Here is a 16,805-nt window from a genome sequence, read left to right on the forward strand (position 1 = left end):
TAAGTGGAACTGAAATCCAGAATCTGGGCTTTCAGTTCCACTGTGCGTGAGAGGGCAAGATGGCTCATGTATACGTGTATCTGCAGAGACTGACCTGGCAAACTTAACTCTTCGGGCCAATATCGCCAGAGCAGCTTAATTTATGTTGTGTTAATCTGTGGTGATAAAGTATTTTTTTAGCACTGCAATAAGCGCAATAACGAATCTTACTTATCACCGGGGCTTTAAGGCATCTATATCCTACTAAATGCCACAACTCCTGGGGGGGGGTAAATGTATCAAGCTGCGAGTTTCCCCCAGTTTTGAAAAGTGGAGATGTTGCCTATAGCAACCAAACAGATTCTGACTTTCATTTTTTGATTGTACTAAATAAACGATAACTAGAATCTTATTGGTTGCTATAGGCAACTTCTCCACTTTTCAAACAGCCAGAAACTCTCAGTTTGATACATTTATCCCTTGAAGTTTTTCAGAATATTGATATTGTGAACATTGGGCATTTCTGTCTACTCAAATTTTACTGCAGATTGCCTGTGTTATTGACAAGATATGTATTTTAATGTATGTATTGTTCTGAAAATTCTTTTTCTTTTTGTCTGCATGTAGCCAGGACATGTAGCGCTTACCACCCATTAGAGAACTATTTTGAAGAAAAGGGAATTTGGATGAAAATGTCAGTCTAAAGATTTAGTAATATATGCAACTTTATTGAAAAAGAGCACTATCATCACATTATATACCGTCATAAAGTTAATATATCATTATAAAAACAATACAGGTTAAATTTGAGCTCCCTGTTTTAATAAATAAATAACAAATCTGGACCTTGGTTTACCAGACAATATATCTGGACCCCACCTAAGAGTCTGTACTAATTGTAAAGGAGCACAAACATGCCTCCGGACGGGACAGTGGGACAGAGCCTTGAAACCCGGGACACTTGGGCGGTATGGTATAGTGCCACACTCCAACACACTCTGCTGCTCTCTTCATGCTGTAACTGCACAAGACATTGAATGCATAAATTACAAATGAAAAACAATCATTTGACGATAGAAATTCAGAAGGAAGTTTTGGTCCGTCCACAGTTTATATAATTGTAATGCACCGAGTATATATCAGTCAGGACCCACAGAAGCACTGTGGCCACCTAGCACCCATCCTCCCCTGACAGATGGAGCCCCCACCAGCCACTGCTTCTAACCTTAGCAGAACGGGGACTCATCTGGTTCCATTCAGTCTGGCAGTGTGGTGATGAGCTGTGACATCATAGACAAACTCACTCTCCCAGCCAATCACAGTCTGGCAGTGTGGTGATGAGCTGTGACATCATAGACAAGCTCACTCTCCCAGCCAATCACTGACAGCTTCACAGGTAAGATAGCCGATAGCGTCACAGGTAAGAAGCTGTTGATTTCTTCTACATGTCAGAGGCCGGCGCTCTATATGGGAACACTGCAGGGACATTAAATACACTGAATGGGTGATATTATGTCACCCATAACCATAGGCGCCCTAGGCCAATGCTGGAGAGACCAGTATGAGTAGAACAATTCAGGGAACTGCAGGTGGATAATGAGGAGAAAATATTGTTATTGTACCAGTTTGTGGATGAGAGGCCTGTTGGCTGTGTTTAGTGTCCTTGCATGGGTGAGAGTGCCTATGCTCTATCTAACTCCTTATTTACTCCCCTTCAGAAACAATAGGGCAGACCCAATACAATGTCATGTCTTTGTCTGGGGCACCAGGAACACAATATACAGGAAGGTGCAATGTACCAATGTAATAGAAACATTCCACTCTCTGATAGTGGTGCATGTAGGCTTTACAGTGTGTTTATAAGCAGACAATGGAACACATAACATTCCAAAAAACAGTTCTGCAACACAAAGCAGAAAAAAACTGAAATGCCTATAAAACACTGTTAAAAACGCAAGTGGATATGACACCTTATTTCAGAGAAAAATGGAAAAGTTTAAATGAATTGGATGGTAGTATGTAAAACTGTGAGTTTTTACAATATTTCCACCAAACACATTACCGGCAGAACCTGCAATCCTGCAAAATAATCTGTGGTGTATCTCAGCTCCCAAAACTGGGACTGCGGGCCTGCTCTTTGTTTTGGGAGGCAGATAATAAGCACCATTTGCGCCAATGGGAATGCATAGTGCATCTGCATATTGTGACCTTATCTAATCGCAGGGCAATAGAAATGCACAAGTCTGCCTGATTATAATAAAGGAGGAAGAGAGACAGGTAAACAATGTATGTAGTAATATTTGCAGAAGGACAGTAACTGAAAGTCAGCAGAAGGTGGGAAAGCAGAACATTTCTTTGTCCTTTGTAGTTGGTGAGTGTGACTTTAGCTACAGAGCAGAGCTCGGCAGTTTCTGACAGCTGAATGGAGGAGATAGCTGATCTCCATGGAAAGATGCCAGGTTACTGCACATTTGTTACCAGACAACAGAGCCGGTCTACAGCAGAGCATATGCTTATTTGCAGCCAATGAGAGGTGGTGAAATAGTATGCCTGCAGCCAGGGGGGAAACACTTTTAGGATAAATACTGTATTATAAGCTGCTACTTTTAGGCATTACTAATTCATAGTGATATTGGCACAGTTTGATCAGTCTGCTAATTTGTATCATAATGAGCTGAAGAGATGGACATTGTGGATTTGCAGGGTATTATATTAATCAGGTGGTGTACTTACTGTCTGGTTGTAAAATGTCTACTGAAACGAAGTATACTTTGTTATTTGTGCTAACTGTTTGATTTTTAATTGACCCCTTGGAGCCTACTCATAGATTTAATGCACATATAAGAGAAATCCAGTTTACCAAAAGGATATATTTTTTTTAATAATCCATAAATTACGTCTGGCTACCCGTTTGGTACTATTGGCGCTGTGCATACCCCTCCCCCAAAAAATTATATGCCTACAGCAGTATACAGATTTAGTAGTTTCTTGGACTTGTGCCACCATATAATTAAAAATGTGGGACGGGTAGGGGGGGATTGACGGGCAATCGCTGTCTGAGTACACTAAGGGCGTGTGGGTGTAATTGTGACTGATACAGTAGCCGTAATACTTATGTGCTTGAGAGCTTGCAAAGATGACGGCAGCCAGCACTAGCTAGCCGCTTCTGATTGGCTGATTGTGGATTCACCTCTGAAGCTGATAGGTGCTTTCTTTATTGTAAAAGAATTTGAAACATAGAATTTGACAGCACATAAGAACCTGTCGGCCCATCTATTCTATACATTTTTTAACCTATGGTAACTTCAAACCCTATTTGGTCCTCTATTCTTTGTCTATCCCAAACATGTTTAAATTGCTCTACTGTATTAACCTCTACCACCTCTGATGGGAGGCTATCCCACTTATCCACTACCCTTTCTGTAAAATAATTTTTCCTCAGATTTCGTCTGAACCTACTTCCCTCCAGTATCAGTGCATGTCCTCGTGTTCTATTAGTTCTTTTCCTTTGAAGAATGTTTCCTTTGTGTACCTTGTTAAAATGCTTGATATAATTGACAGTTTCTATCAAGTCCCCCCTTTCCCTTCTTTGTTCAGAGCTATACATATTAAGACCTTTTAGTCTTTCCGGGTAAGTTTTGTGCTGTAGACCATGCAAAATTTTAGTTGTCCTTCTTTGTACAGTCTCTAATGTATTTATATTTTTCTGGAGATATGGCCTCCAGAACTGAACACAGTATTCTAGATGATGCCATACCAATGACCTATACAGTGACATTATTACTTCCTCTCCATATTAAACCAAGCATCTGACTTCCCCTCTTATTGCCTATACTATATGAATTTAGCTTGATTTTTTTTGTTACTTTTATTTGTACACAAAAAGGAAAATTATAACTGCTATATTATAGAAGGCTTTTCATTTAAATGAATGTATCTTTCGTTATTAAAACACTTAGATAACAGGGTAACGAGGAATATTGATACCCCAGGAGTGGAAATTTTGCCACCTCAGTTGACCCAGCATAATGTTAAAATGCCCATAAAAAATAGTAATAAAAATTATAAATAAAACACACAATTGTTAAATAAGTTTTTAGTGAAATGAAAACTCCCTGAACCTTAATTCACCAGTTTAATAATAAACAATGTTTATATTTGTATTCCAAGGGGATCTTCTGGTAATCAAATGGGAATTTTTCTTGTAATCCACAGGAAATATTCTTAATTTGTAATCCAATAGGAAATCCTTGTTAATTTGCAAACCAGGGTAAAATGCATGGGGACGTGCCCCCACAGAAACAACTCAAACTGTTCCCTCTGCAGAATGGCTGTGAACTGATATTACTATGACAGCTCTTAGATTGTAAGTATCATTCCTAATGGTGAAGTGGTCACAGATCTCTGTGTAGCATGAAAGTGTGTGTTTAAAATGTCCATTCCAGAATGGCTGTGAACTGATTTGCCCGGGACACCTTAGCCCCCCACAAGGGATTTCCCAGGCTAGCTACAATGTGATTGGCTGACAGTAAGGGCTGCCCTGGGGCTCCCTGCTTCGATCACACATCGATAAGAGATGAATGGAATTTGCATTGATGTCAGAAAAACAAATTAACAATGTTGGGGAGATCCATTCATATAAATGGCCACGTGGTTTCAATTGGATGTAAAGTTGGCTTGTTTTTTTCCTAATGGCGTAAATTAGACATGAATGTGAAGGGGCACTTGAGACTTTTTTGTGTGTGTGATGCTGTTATTTACATTGCTCGATGTACACTTGGAAATGTACTTTCCCTACTGAACTGCAACATGGAGGCACAAAACATTAATATTAAAAATATAGGACTGGACAGGAAGTACCATCATCTTAGAGCAGGTGCGAAATCCAAATCCTGTTGCAGAGTGGAAATGGCCCTCTCCACCGCTTTATCTAATGTCAATAGTTGTGCTGCGCTAAAGCTCTCTTTTCTGCACTGCACTCAAAAACTAAGCGCACTGCCATGCTTACTCCACCATTATCAGTGAACACCCTCACTCCGCCCAGCTCCTCCCATCAGCCACTGCAAGCTACCGCTCCTCTCGCTGACTGAGACACGCAGTTGGTTCAAAGATGGTTTTACACTGAGGAGCGAATGCTTTGTGCTTCGTGTACGAGCCTCACAGTGTTTCAAAACTGAGTATAGAAAAAAAAGCATGACCTTTACAAATCAGGCGCTATGTTCCACTATTATGTACAAACGGTTAAATTCTAGCTCCAGTATAGAGCTCGATATTGTCGTCTGAGTTTTAGTTATTGTGTTTGTAAATGTAATCATGCATAAATACAAATACCGACAATTAGGGAGATGCACAGACTGTGCATTGATTAATGAATTAGGAAAGTTAGGCGTTAGTTGTATTCAGTGCTAATGGAAGTTGTACAAAGGGTTCCATGTTTGGCTATTAGACTGGGCCACAGGTAGAGAAATGGAAACAAAGCCACTTTAGCACAAACGGGTCATTATTACAACGATTTAGGCAACTATATGATGTTTTTTAATGTCAATATCCACTTAATTTTTTTCCTGTTGCCTTGGGGTAAAAATAAAGCTTTTCTTTTTAGCCTTCCTGTTGTCTGCATGAGAATCCAATCTAGTTGCATCTAGTGTTATTTGGGCATTCACATTACCAATTTCTATTTTAAAATAAAGTGTACCTTCCACAATTAATTTATTTTTCTTATTCAATAGCATTTAAAATACTATATAACATACTCGCCGCTTGTTTTAGATATGTACATTTTGTTTAAATTATTCACCTTTCAATCTGTCTCCTGTCCTTCTTTGCTGGTAGCCCTTCTCTAAAACCTTTTAATATTTAAGATCCAAAAAGCAACACATTCTCCTTTTTTTGTCCCACTGTGGACTTTAAATGTTGTGATTTATTTTTTTATGCCTTATAGTTGAAAAAACAATGAAATCCACAGAACTAAAAGGAATTGTTTGCAGAGTGCAGCAACATTGTTGAAACAAAGTAAAAACAATCTAACATTATTGGCTGTCTGCCAAGTGCGAGTATAGTGAATAGGGAAAGCCGGGGGACATGAGAGCCCACAATACTATCATTTCAAAGTCATTGATACAAATCAGATGAAACTACCAGCTCAAAAGTAAATAGGTCAGAAAAAAAATTAATTGTACTCCAGAAGGTAGCAAATTAATGATAATAATGTGCAAGTCATCTTATTATTAGTAGGTCATATGAACCTCTTAGAAAATTGCATATAATTCCCATTAAGTCTTTCTATCAATAGGTGATCTTTTGGTTGCACACAGAAATAAACTAACAAACTTATTACGCTATACAGAGCAAATAGTACAGCAAATCATCAAAATTCAGGTAAATGCATGAAGTGGATATTATTAGTTTAAATTTAAAGTTGACCTGTCTCCTATATACAATGGAGGCATCTATTTCTGTGGGCTAATCCAGTATGTAGCCCTTCAGTTTGCTACTGGTGACATCACAGAAACGACGGTTGACTGATATCCATAAAGCCTGACTTACATTCATGAGATAATGCTTCTAGTAAACTCATAGGCTGCATGAATAATATTCCAGCCCAGTGACAAGTAGCATATTACTTCTGCATTCTTCAATACAGAATTCCTTCCAGGTGAAAAATTCCCATAAAAACAATGGCACTACCAGACATTTCCAACATCAATAAAGTTTCCATTCCAAGAAAAGGTGAGGATCCCAGTGGCTTGGGGACACTCATGTGTCTGCTGTATGTGGGTAATAGGGTAGTTAGGGTTAGGTGATCTCTGAAAGTAAACAACCCCTTTAAGATGTTATTCTGCAAGATCGACTAGCTTAAGGGATTTCTTTTCTAGAAATACATTTCTATTACTACGACCGCTCTTAAATTGTATAATGGTGAAGTGGTCACTGATCTCTGTGTAGCATGAAAATGTGTGTTTAGAATGTTCATTCCACATGTTCTGTTTTAAACGTAAACATTTGGTGAGGCACACCATTCATTTCTGTTCTGCCTTATTCTCCCGTATATCTTGGCTATCATTACATATACAAAAAGTGTGTTTCTAAATCCAAGAGATTGGGCATTTTACAACTGTGTTGATATTTCCGGGGTGATGGAGCTGTGGGCCGTATTGAGCTTCGTATGAAATTCAGCAGTAAATATTTGGATGTCAAATGCTTAAGCACAACATGTACAGTAACGTGAGAGGAAAATCCCCATTGATAAATGTTTCACACCTGCTGATAGTAACACATAGAATTATAATAAAATAGGGTTTATTCTGCAGGAATAATGTACTCCTTATGGTCAAATATAAAACTTTATAAAGCTTATCATCAAATATAAAGCTGGAAGTCATCATGGAGGTTTGTAAAAGAACAAGGGCGTGGAATCTTCAGCAGTGGGTGGATTCCCAATATGTTCTCTTTTCTGCCTACCACAGCTCAGAGACCCCTGCCCCTGTTCTCACACCCTGTGATCCGCCTTTCCCTGGCCATTTGGGCCTGCTGTAACAGGATGGCCAAATTATCCCTGTTTCTCTACCTTATTATCCAGCTTCTCCCCTGGGTCTTTCGCAAAACACAATTCCTCTGAGTGGTCTAGAGAGAGCGTGAGTACAGCTCCTATACAATGTCTCTAGGGTGGGCATCTTTCCTCAGTTTCTTCCATTCTGTTGGTGCTCACCTCCTGGGCACACCGGCCTCCTTATCTGAGAACCTTTGAATCTCCAGCCACTCCACCAAAGTCCTAAACCTTCCTATCTTGAATGGTGAGTAGGATTTATACCAGATGACTTGGGAGGCTGACTTTGGTGAATCCCTTGAAGTGGATGAGTGGACCGACATATATGAAGAGGTTGCAGAGTCCTCCATTAAGAGAATGCCTATAAATTACTCTACCGTTGGTATCATGTTCCAACTAGGCTTCATTGCATTTTTCTGGATTTACTAGGTGCCTGCTGGAGGAATTTTGTCCAACCAGGGCCTTTCCTGCACTTGTGGTGGAGCTGCCCTACACCAACTATTTTGAAAGGAAGTAATTTCCCTCCGCCAAAGTTATTAATCAATAAATTCCGTTTGATCCTAAGCGTATTCTACTCTCTCTACTATCCCAGACTTCCCTAAGCACACCTGCTAGCTGCTCTGGCATTTCATGAGTGCTGCAACATGCCAAATAGCAGCCTCCTGGAGGAATCCTCTCCCTCCTGCCATCATTTCGGTCTGCAACTGTGTGTGGCACATTTATTAAGCTTATAATAAGCATCCTGAGAAACTCATCTGCGTCCTTTCACAAAGTATAGACTACTTAGACCTCCTATCACAACCAACCTAATCTCTAAGTTAGAATTCGCTCTCTGTCCCTCCGAAGTTCCGGTCTGCTCTTCTGTAGTCCAGTGCTCTCCCTCTAGGCCCATTCCTCACGTGACTCACTTCTCCCTTCCTCCATTCTGACCTTAAGCCCTCTTTGGTCCTCACCCTACACCCTCTTCCCATATTGTTGGTAGAATTTGCATCAACAGCACTTGTTTATATTAATGTATATTTATTTATGTTACAAACAGATCTGTATTACTGGACGAAGGCATGTTTCTATTGTGATATTGTAACTTTCATTTGTATTGCTTGCAGTTCTTTCAATTAATGTTTTGGGAAGAATAAAAGAATAGTGCCGCAGTCCTTGTTACTCATATAAACCCTCATTGCAGTACATGTGTAGCTCATGGTAACACTGTTACACCCGAAATTCATAGTAACTCTGTTATACTGGTAATTCATAGTCACATCTGTAACTAATAGTAACACTGTATCACATCTGTAACTCATAGTAACACTGTATCACATCTGTAACTCACAGCACTGTAGCACCCGTACGTAATTCCTAGTAACACTTTTACACCTGTAATTCATAGTAACACTCTATCACATCTGTAACTATTGTAACTTTGAATCATACATGTTGTTCTCAGTAAACACTCTCAACTGCACCTTCCAGTAACAGTGTAGCTTATATGTTGCCTATAGTAGCACTGTATCTGTAAGTCATAGTCACACTCTATGTCATTTATAACTCATAGTAACACTGTTACACCTGTAATTCATAGTCACATCTGTAACTCATACTAATTCTATAGCCTATTTGTTGCTCATAGTTAAGACTCACATCTGCTTCTTACAGTAACAGGGTAGCTTATAGCTTTCCTATTGTAATCCTGTATCAGATCTGTAGAGCATTGTAACTGTAACTATCTCTGTATTAAAATGTAATATTTACATATTACTTATACTTGCTCTTTATACGTCTGATGGAAATAAAAGGAAAACAATAAAAGGTTAATAATTCTAGAAGACCTTCAGATCAGATGTATGCTAGCAAAGGCAATTGACTTGATAGATTGCAGAGAAGTATTGATTGACCGTGGTCTGCCAAGTCCCCTGGCCCTAAAGACACTCCTGTAATAATGCTTCTGATGGTCTTGTGACCATGTATCATGTAAATATACTGCACATTTCTTCTGTCACACTGGAACATCCCCAATCTTTCTTGCGCCTAAGTCTTTTTAGCAGTGAAAGGGTTGAACAGCTCCAGAATCATTAGGTTACACATACAGCATTTAACCATTTGGCATGAGCTCCAGAGAGTGCGAGACGTTGGTCTGGAGTGAATATAGATGTGTCTAGCATTTGCATTGGCTTCCTCTGATTCGTAGAGCAGGTGACGGCTTCTCTTAGAGGCAGTCCACAATCCTGTACCAGTCGGCAGATTATCTAAGAGCGCATGTTCAATTTTTAAAATTGTATCTTCCCTTTTTTTTTTTTTATTTGCATCTGATAGCTGTAGCGAGGTCATGACATTTATTTAACCAGGGCATTGTGGGTAAAAGAAGAGGGGGAAAAAAGACACAAAGGAAAGGGATGCTGGAGGAGCAAAGTAAGGATGAATCTGAGCAAAAGGACTTTAAGAGGCGATGGCAATCTAATGTACGTATAATATTAAAATACGCCAGTGTCTGTCTCGCTATGTTGATGATAATAAGTATCGTGGTGTATGTATTCCTGAGATAAATATATATATATATATATATATATATATATATATATATATAATATATATTTTTATATATATATATATATATATATATATAAGTTTGTATGTTTGTGCTATGTCTTACTATCCATTGTTTAAATCTAACTTTTTGCAAGCTTTTGAAGTATGAATGTCTTATTAAGTTTGTTTTTTTATTATTATTATATTTTTGTGCCAATGTGTTACTTACGGAAGTGCTGCAGTATTGCAGTGCATGCTGGGATTTCGTCTCTGCAAGTAAGCTTGGCGTTTGTATACCGTGAGACAGCATTGGGTTTTAGTTTGTCACCGTGTAGCTGTCTCCTGTTTGTGCTGATTATTCTAAGTGGAAATGAATACAGCAGCAGTATCTGGGGGAACAGCTTTTAAGTACAGCTCTGTAGGGAAAAAGGTGTGTCCTGGAACAAAAGAAGGAACATATCAAGTACAGGAATATTCCTGTGCTTTCCCCTGTATTAGCTGGAGCGAAAGCAGGTTCTATTGATGTTTTATTTATATGGACGTTAATGAAAGTCCCAGGTCCCTAGCTAGCATCATTCGGTCTGCAAATATCCATTTGCTTTAGAGTCACACAGACAGGTTTGCAATGTATAAACTCTATTGTCCTTGCAGCTATTGATTTGTCGCTGCTCTTTTAGGTATTGGAAAACATTAAGGAAAGCCAGTCCCGTGGGTAAGTTAGATGGTAGTAATAATATCTTAGCTGCTTCATAACCCACCAGCTGTAGTTTGGTTAAAAAGAGTGAGTTTGATTTCATGACTCTGTAGGGATAAACTGCTTGATCATGGCATTGTCTAGGATCCGGACTATAGGAAAGCATTGTTTCCACAAGCATTTGTTCAGTGAGGAGGGAGAGGACCTACGAAGGCGTAGAATAAACTCTTAAGACTGTAAAAGAATTGCTGGCATTATATCCATCAACGTCACGTGCGTGACTGGATCACTTGCTATTCTTCAGGCAGAGGGCTGAGGATGAAAGTGTGTATGTCAGAGCCTGTATTCACCACTGCGTTTGGAGCTCTCACTTATTGATTTGGAGAAAAGGGTGGGGACAGCTGACATTCGGGGAAAGGTACAGGGAAGACCAGTTGGCAGCCGGCTTATTTAACGCATGGAATTTCTTTTTATTATTTTTTTTTTTATCCCGAAAAGATGTGAAGAGCGGAAATGGGGAGGTAGATCCATAAGAAGAAAATGCTGGAAGATAAGGAAGGTGTACTTATAGGAGGACTGATTGTTGTTTTGTGCGTGTGTGTGTTTCCCCCCCCCGCCCCCCCCCCCCCCCCCCCCCCCCCCCGACGTCTGACCTGCATGGGCTGGGATGTCAGTATCATGAAAATGCTGGATTTCTGCAGGTTCAGGAGAGGGGGGATACTCGAGAGTGAGTTAATGTTAATAATGAGTGCAGAAAATACCAGCCTATTGTACCCCCTCCAAACACAACTGTTCTGAGTCAGCAGCCGCCTTTGCTTTTTTTTTTTTTGTAATGTGTGTGTGTGTGTGTGTGTGTGTCTGTGCGTGTCTGCAAGTGTGTGTGTGTCTGTCTGCGTGTCTGCGCGTGTATGTGGAAGGTGAAAGCAAGTCAGTCAGTAAGAGGCAAAGGTACGTCTGAGAACGACAAAAAGCTGACTGATTTCAATCTTCGGAGCATCAGATGTATCCTCTGAGGAGGATGGGTCTATGCGATGGGGGATGCAATTATGTTAATGCCATATCCGTGGAGGGCACAGATTTCTCATTCTAATTGTTCGTCCGTAGACTGTGTTCAAATATTGCATGTAAAATCATTTTAAGATAAGAGACGGAATGGCTTGATAACTGGATAAAGGCTACTTATTTCAGAACGGATTTATTTTTATTTTTTTACTGTATTTGCTATTTCAGGAAATTTTCAGATATTGCTACGTAAACGACCAAAAAAAAGCCTTTCTATCGAAATGGCTGTTTGAAAACTGCTAGAATGTACAGTCTGCAAGATATACAGGCGCAGATGTATGCTTTCTTGTCTTATTCAGATTCAATATTTTATTTGTGCAGTTTTGTTATTTAAACTTATGTTGATCGTAACTATTTTTTTATATATGTGGTTCATCTGACTAACTGTTTTTCCCCCTCTGTCTGTCTTTTCTTTCTGTAAAGCAGAAGAATCCCCTGGAACCACGCAGATCTCATACACCGGATTCTACTGTATTTTGGTTTGCTACAGTGGGGCGAGACCTTTTCCGGGCCATGCCGGTCGTTTTTTGGGGGGGGTTTCAGAGAAACCGACAATGAATACACTTTGATTGGAAATGATACTGCTTCTGTGGCACAAGCATGTCTTATGAAATGAATATGCCGGGATTGTGGTAGACCTCTTAAAACCAAAGCCAGATGAAGCCCCCTGTTGATAGAAAGATGTTTTCAGTGTGTTTGCTGTTCTCTTCCTGTATCAGCAACTTGTCTGTGGGGTTCCTCACTACACCAGTCTGCAGCCAGGGGAGAGTCAGGGAGGAATTTTAGCTCCTTATGTTAAAATAAGGTGCACAAAGGGCATTATTTTCCCCGTTTTCTCTTTTCTCATGATTTAAAGCAATCCTTATCCTAGGGCCCACGGTAGCAACAGCATACACATTTACATGGCAGAGTCTGTCTCCCCAAAGTGATACTCTAATTCTTAGGGGATGTGCTGAGCATACTGAACATTTTTAAATGATTGTCTTCTGTTAACTTAACACCATCTCATGTATTGGGGAATGCTCTCTGAATTACGCACAGTGTTGAAATGATTATGCATTTTATATTTTATTATGGAAAACGATTGCAATGGTGTTTGCTGTGGAAAGCGAGTGAAACCTTTAGGATTTTCACATATTTGGAGGACGCAAGCGACGGAACGATGTTAGACTTTTCCTAGTCCCTGAGACCCTAACTTGTGAGGATTTTGCATCATTGATCACAAGTTTGGCTCTTGGGACCTAGGCGGAGGGGAACCAGCAGCTCTGGACTATATTGATTGTGTATCTGCGATTTTTCCAATGAATAAATTATTTAACTGTGTCTGAAATGGTTCATTTATTCCAAAATGCTTTTTTTGTTTTTTTTCTTTGGAATGAGGATGAATTGTTTTGTGTAACAATAGAATGTGCTCAGTATATTTAGTAAAGGTGACTTCTATAACTATGTATGATACAATGCCTGCTTTCATTCAGTAAAACTACTGTGATTTTTCAATAAATGTATTTTATGTTCATTGGTATTTTTTTACAGGGGTTTGCTATTGTATTAATATTATGTAACATTGCATTAAAATTAGCACATTTTGGTGTTGTGTGGCCCTCTTTTTTTTAAATATAATTCTTGATTTTGTTGTTCTTAATAAATAAAATTAGGACATAAATTGACTATTTTGAATATTTATTACATTGTTGTTTTTAAATCTTATTTAGTATTAATTGCTGAACACTATGACTACGGTAATACAGTTACGTACCTATTGTTTCATGCACACTACTAAATGAAACAATATAAATTAAGTGAAACATGCATTCTATGTTTTTAATTAGCTACAATAAATCCATTTTTTATGCAGGTCTACAAAACACATTCTATAAAAAAAAAAACTAAGGCCATTCTTCTGTTTAATGTATTGCTATTAAAATCTAATCCAATTATACGGATCTCTATATTTTCCACTCATTTATTTGAAATGATTATATTTTGCCCTTGTTGGTATTGAACCAGTCTGGTTCAGTATAGAATAAAATGAAAGGAAATAAAAATGACTATCAAACATCATAAAAACAGGAGTGTAATAATTATTGTTAGCGAATTCCTAAGCCAATAAGGAAAGCCCTGTACTAAAAGGTTTCTACGTATAAATGTACAATTAGATATTCATTTGTAGCTATGCATATTTCATTATAAAGGCAATTATATGTTTTTATGCCGCGTAACGCATGTGATTGTAGGTAATAATATGATAGTATCACTAAAAAGCTTCAGCTGTAGAATGTCGGGGAAGGAGGGGGGAGGGAAAGAAAGGGAATCGTGTGCGATGCATACAAAAAGAGGAGGGATGTTAACAATTCGATGAATTCCTGGCGGGTAGACTAGACTGAGCCAGACGCATACATTAACTGCTGTGTACTGCTGATGTGAGCTTGCTCAATGTGCTGGAAATGAAGAATCACCTAGGTTATGACACCAGCTTATTTGTTCTTTTTAATTTTTTTTAAAACACAAGAAAACAATGCTATCACACCATTACTGCCTTAACCCCTTCTATGCTGTAGATCTCTCAACGAATGTCTAAAACGGTCAATTTCATGCACATCGATCGTTTTTATTAACTCTACATTTTGACTTTTTATGTTATTATTTTTTTTGTATCGGTCTTTTCGTATTTTGTTCCATTATTGGAAATTGTTTTTTAAAAGTCATCTGTTAAACGGTTTAACTGTAGCGTAATAAGACAAAGCAGAGTGTTGAGATGTTTCTACAGCAGAGCTGGCAGCGAAATGGTTAACACAACAACTGAGCAAATTATTTATGTTATTATGTTAATTAACTGTTCTGTAAAAAAAACTGAGTCTGGAGAGAGTAGAGAGGGAATACTAAATACTGTGACCCTGTCAATAAAGTGAACACTGCAAGATACAGTTTGTTCCCCATTCTGTTTATTTAAAAGAACAATCAAAGAGAATCTGCAGGTTAAGAATTCTAAGCACACATTTTATTCTGTACTGTGTATGTATTTTATTGTGCAATAAATGGCAGGTTGTTCTTTTCAGCTGCAATATCGTCTCTTTGTGTCTCTTGTTTTATTGCGGCATTATCTAAAGTCATACAATGGAGTCAGTTTCATACCAAATTTTGAAAAACATTTTTACAAGCATTTTCAAAGAAAAGTAGCATAGATATTTTAACTACATTTTATTTGTGACACGTTAAATATTCTTGTAGATTTATATTAATTATATTTAGGTTTAAAATATTTTCCAGTTCACTTAAAACTTTAAAAAGGTTCCTTGATATCTCTGCAGTATACATAAGACTGATGATCCTATTTGTGTTGAAGAACGTGACTTACCTGCCACTCTATTGCCTTATTAAATAAATGTTCCAAAGAAATTCTTAAAAGAAAGTTGTGTTATTAATAAAACATATTGGTATTGCTGAGCGAATTATTGTCTACATAAATGGCTGCAGCAGTAATATCTGTGAAATCCTCCTGCCTGTAAGTTTCCTCCTCCTGATTATCAGACTATTGCCCGTGTGCTTCCTTTTTCTTCTCTGCAACGCTGGGATTGCACTGCTTACCATATAGAATTGCAAATGTGTTACTGCAGAGTGTTGTACTTTGTGTAACTTTGTGACAATGACATTTCCTTTCGTGATCAGCAGGACTTTTATGGAAAAAATAAAATCCATACTTAAGTAACAGTCTATCCTCGCCTAGCCATGCCTCATTAATTTACTTACAGCAGCAAGGTGTTAAACTCACCTTAATTATTAAAATATGAATAATCATAGAAGAATGGTGGTATCATTGCATACCTAGTAACATTCCCACTGGCCAAAGGGGAACACAGATTAGCACTAACAGAAGTGTCCTGACCGGCATTCATTGAGATACATATCAGCTCAGTACACCTTCAAATACAAACGTGCATAAAACACAGCTTGTACTAATAACGGCACAAAGCAATACAATAACATAATATGCAGTATAGGTGCTGTTATATGGAGTTTAGGGGTTGGACAGCCACTTTTTGCAGCCAATGAAAGTTTAAGGATTCGGATCAGAAAAAGGTACTGTCCCTCCAAAATTGGGACAGCTGGGGATGTAAGTGTAACACTTCACTGCCACATACCTCACAGTGTATGAGCCCCACTCATCTCTCAGTTTTATCAGACTCCCATCATATGCCACCGTGCAGTGACTGTCTAATAGCCAGATAGGGTCTGAATACATTTGGGGAAATTTACAGATAACCAAACAGACAAACCAAACTGGAACGTAACAGTCTTATTAATAACACATTCCATCATATTAAGAACATTCTGTCCTAAATGGACAAAGTCCTCAGAGGAATTAATCATGGGATGCGATAGCATGATATGATTCCATTAATTAATGCTTAATTACATTTTTATAATGATGGTGTAAAAATAACTATTAACCCACATAGTGTAAAGAATAAGAGAATGGGACTTAGTCCGATCAACATTACGTACATTTTATCTATAAATGAAGCAAGTATAACTGGTGGATACAAAAGACGCTACAGTGTTTCTATAAGGTCTTATTGAACATGTACAGTAACAAAAATATAATCATTTAATATTACACTGCCCAAATTAATGGAGAACTACCCATAACGTACAAAATGTCCAAAAAAGTATGATGTAAAAGTAAAACGTTTTTGTGATATAAATGTCATGATTCTATTTTAATTGGGAGAACATGTTAAAAATATGTTTAACTCATTTAACCATTTACATATTTGTCTGGTCCGTGTTTTTATTGTTTTATTATTTTTATTGTTTGCACTTTTTGTTGTATTTCTTGGGTGTGTCCACTGTTTGTTTTATGTTGTTTTATTTTTACTTTTTCATGTACAAAATAGCTTAGGTTTTTCTTTATTATTGTTACTATTAATAATAAATAAATAAATAAAGTATTGCAGAAATTAAAAACAATCCTTCCTGCGCTCAGTATATTAATGCAACTTT

General features: G+C 38.0%; 1 long non-coding RNA gene across 3 annotated transcripts in view; it reads left to right on the forward strand.

Moving 5' to 3' along the window:
- The window catches only part of LOC142139468 (uncharacterized), a 353,675-nt gene extending 338,802 nt beyond the window's left edge, over nt 1–14,873 (forward strand). For all 3 annotated transcript variants that reach the window (XR_012688210.1, XR_012688209.1, XR_012688211.1), the window contains one exon: nt 12,231–14,873. This is a non-coding gene — a long non-coding RNA (uncharacterized LOC142139468). The remainder of the gene's footprint in view (nt 1–12,230) is intronic.
- Nucleotides 14,874–16,805: the final 1,932 nt, after the last annotated feature.

The sequence above is a fragment of the Mixophyes fleayi genome, chromosome 2 (genome assembly GCF_038048845.1).
Source record: "Mixophyes fleayi isolate aMixFle1 chromosome 2, aMixFle1.hap1, whole genome shotgun sequence".
Classification (NCBI taxonomy): Eukaryota; Metazoa; Chordata; class Amphibia; order Anura; family Limnodynastidae; genus Mixophyes; species Mixophyes fleayi.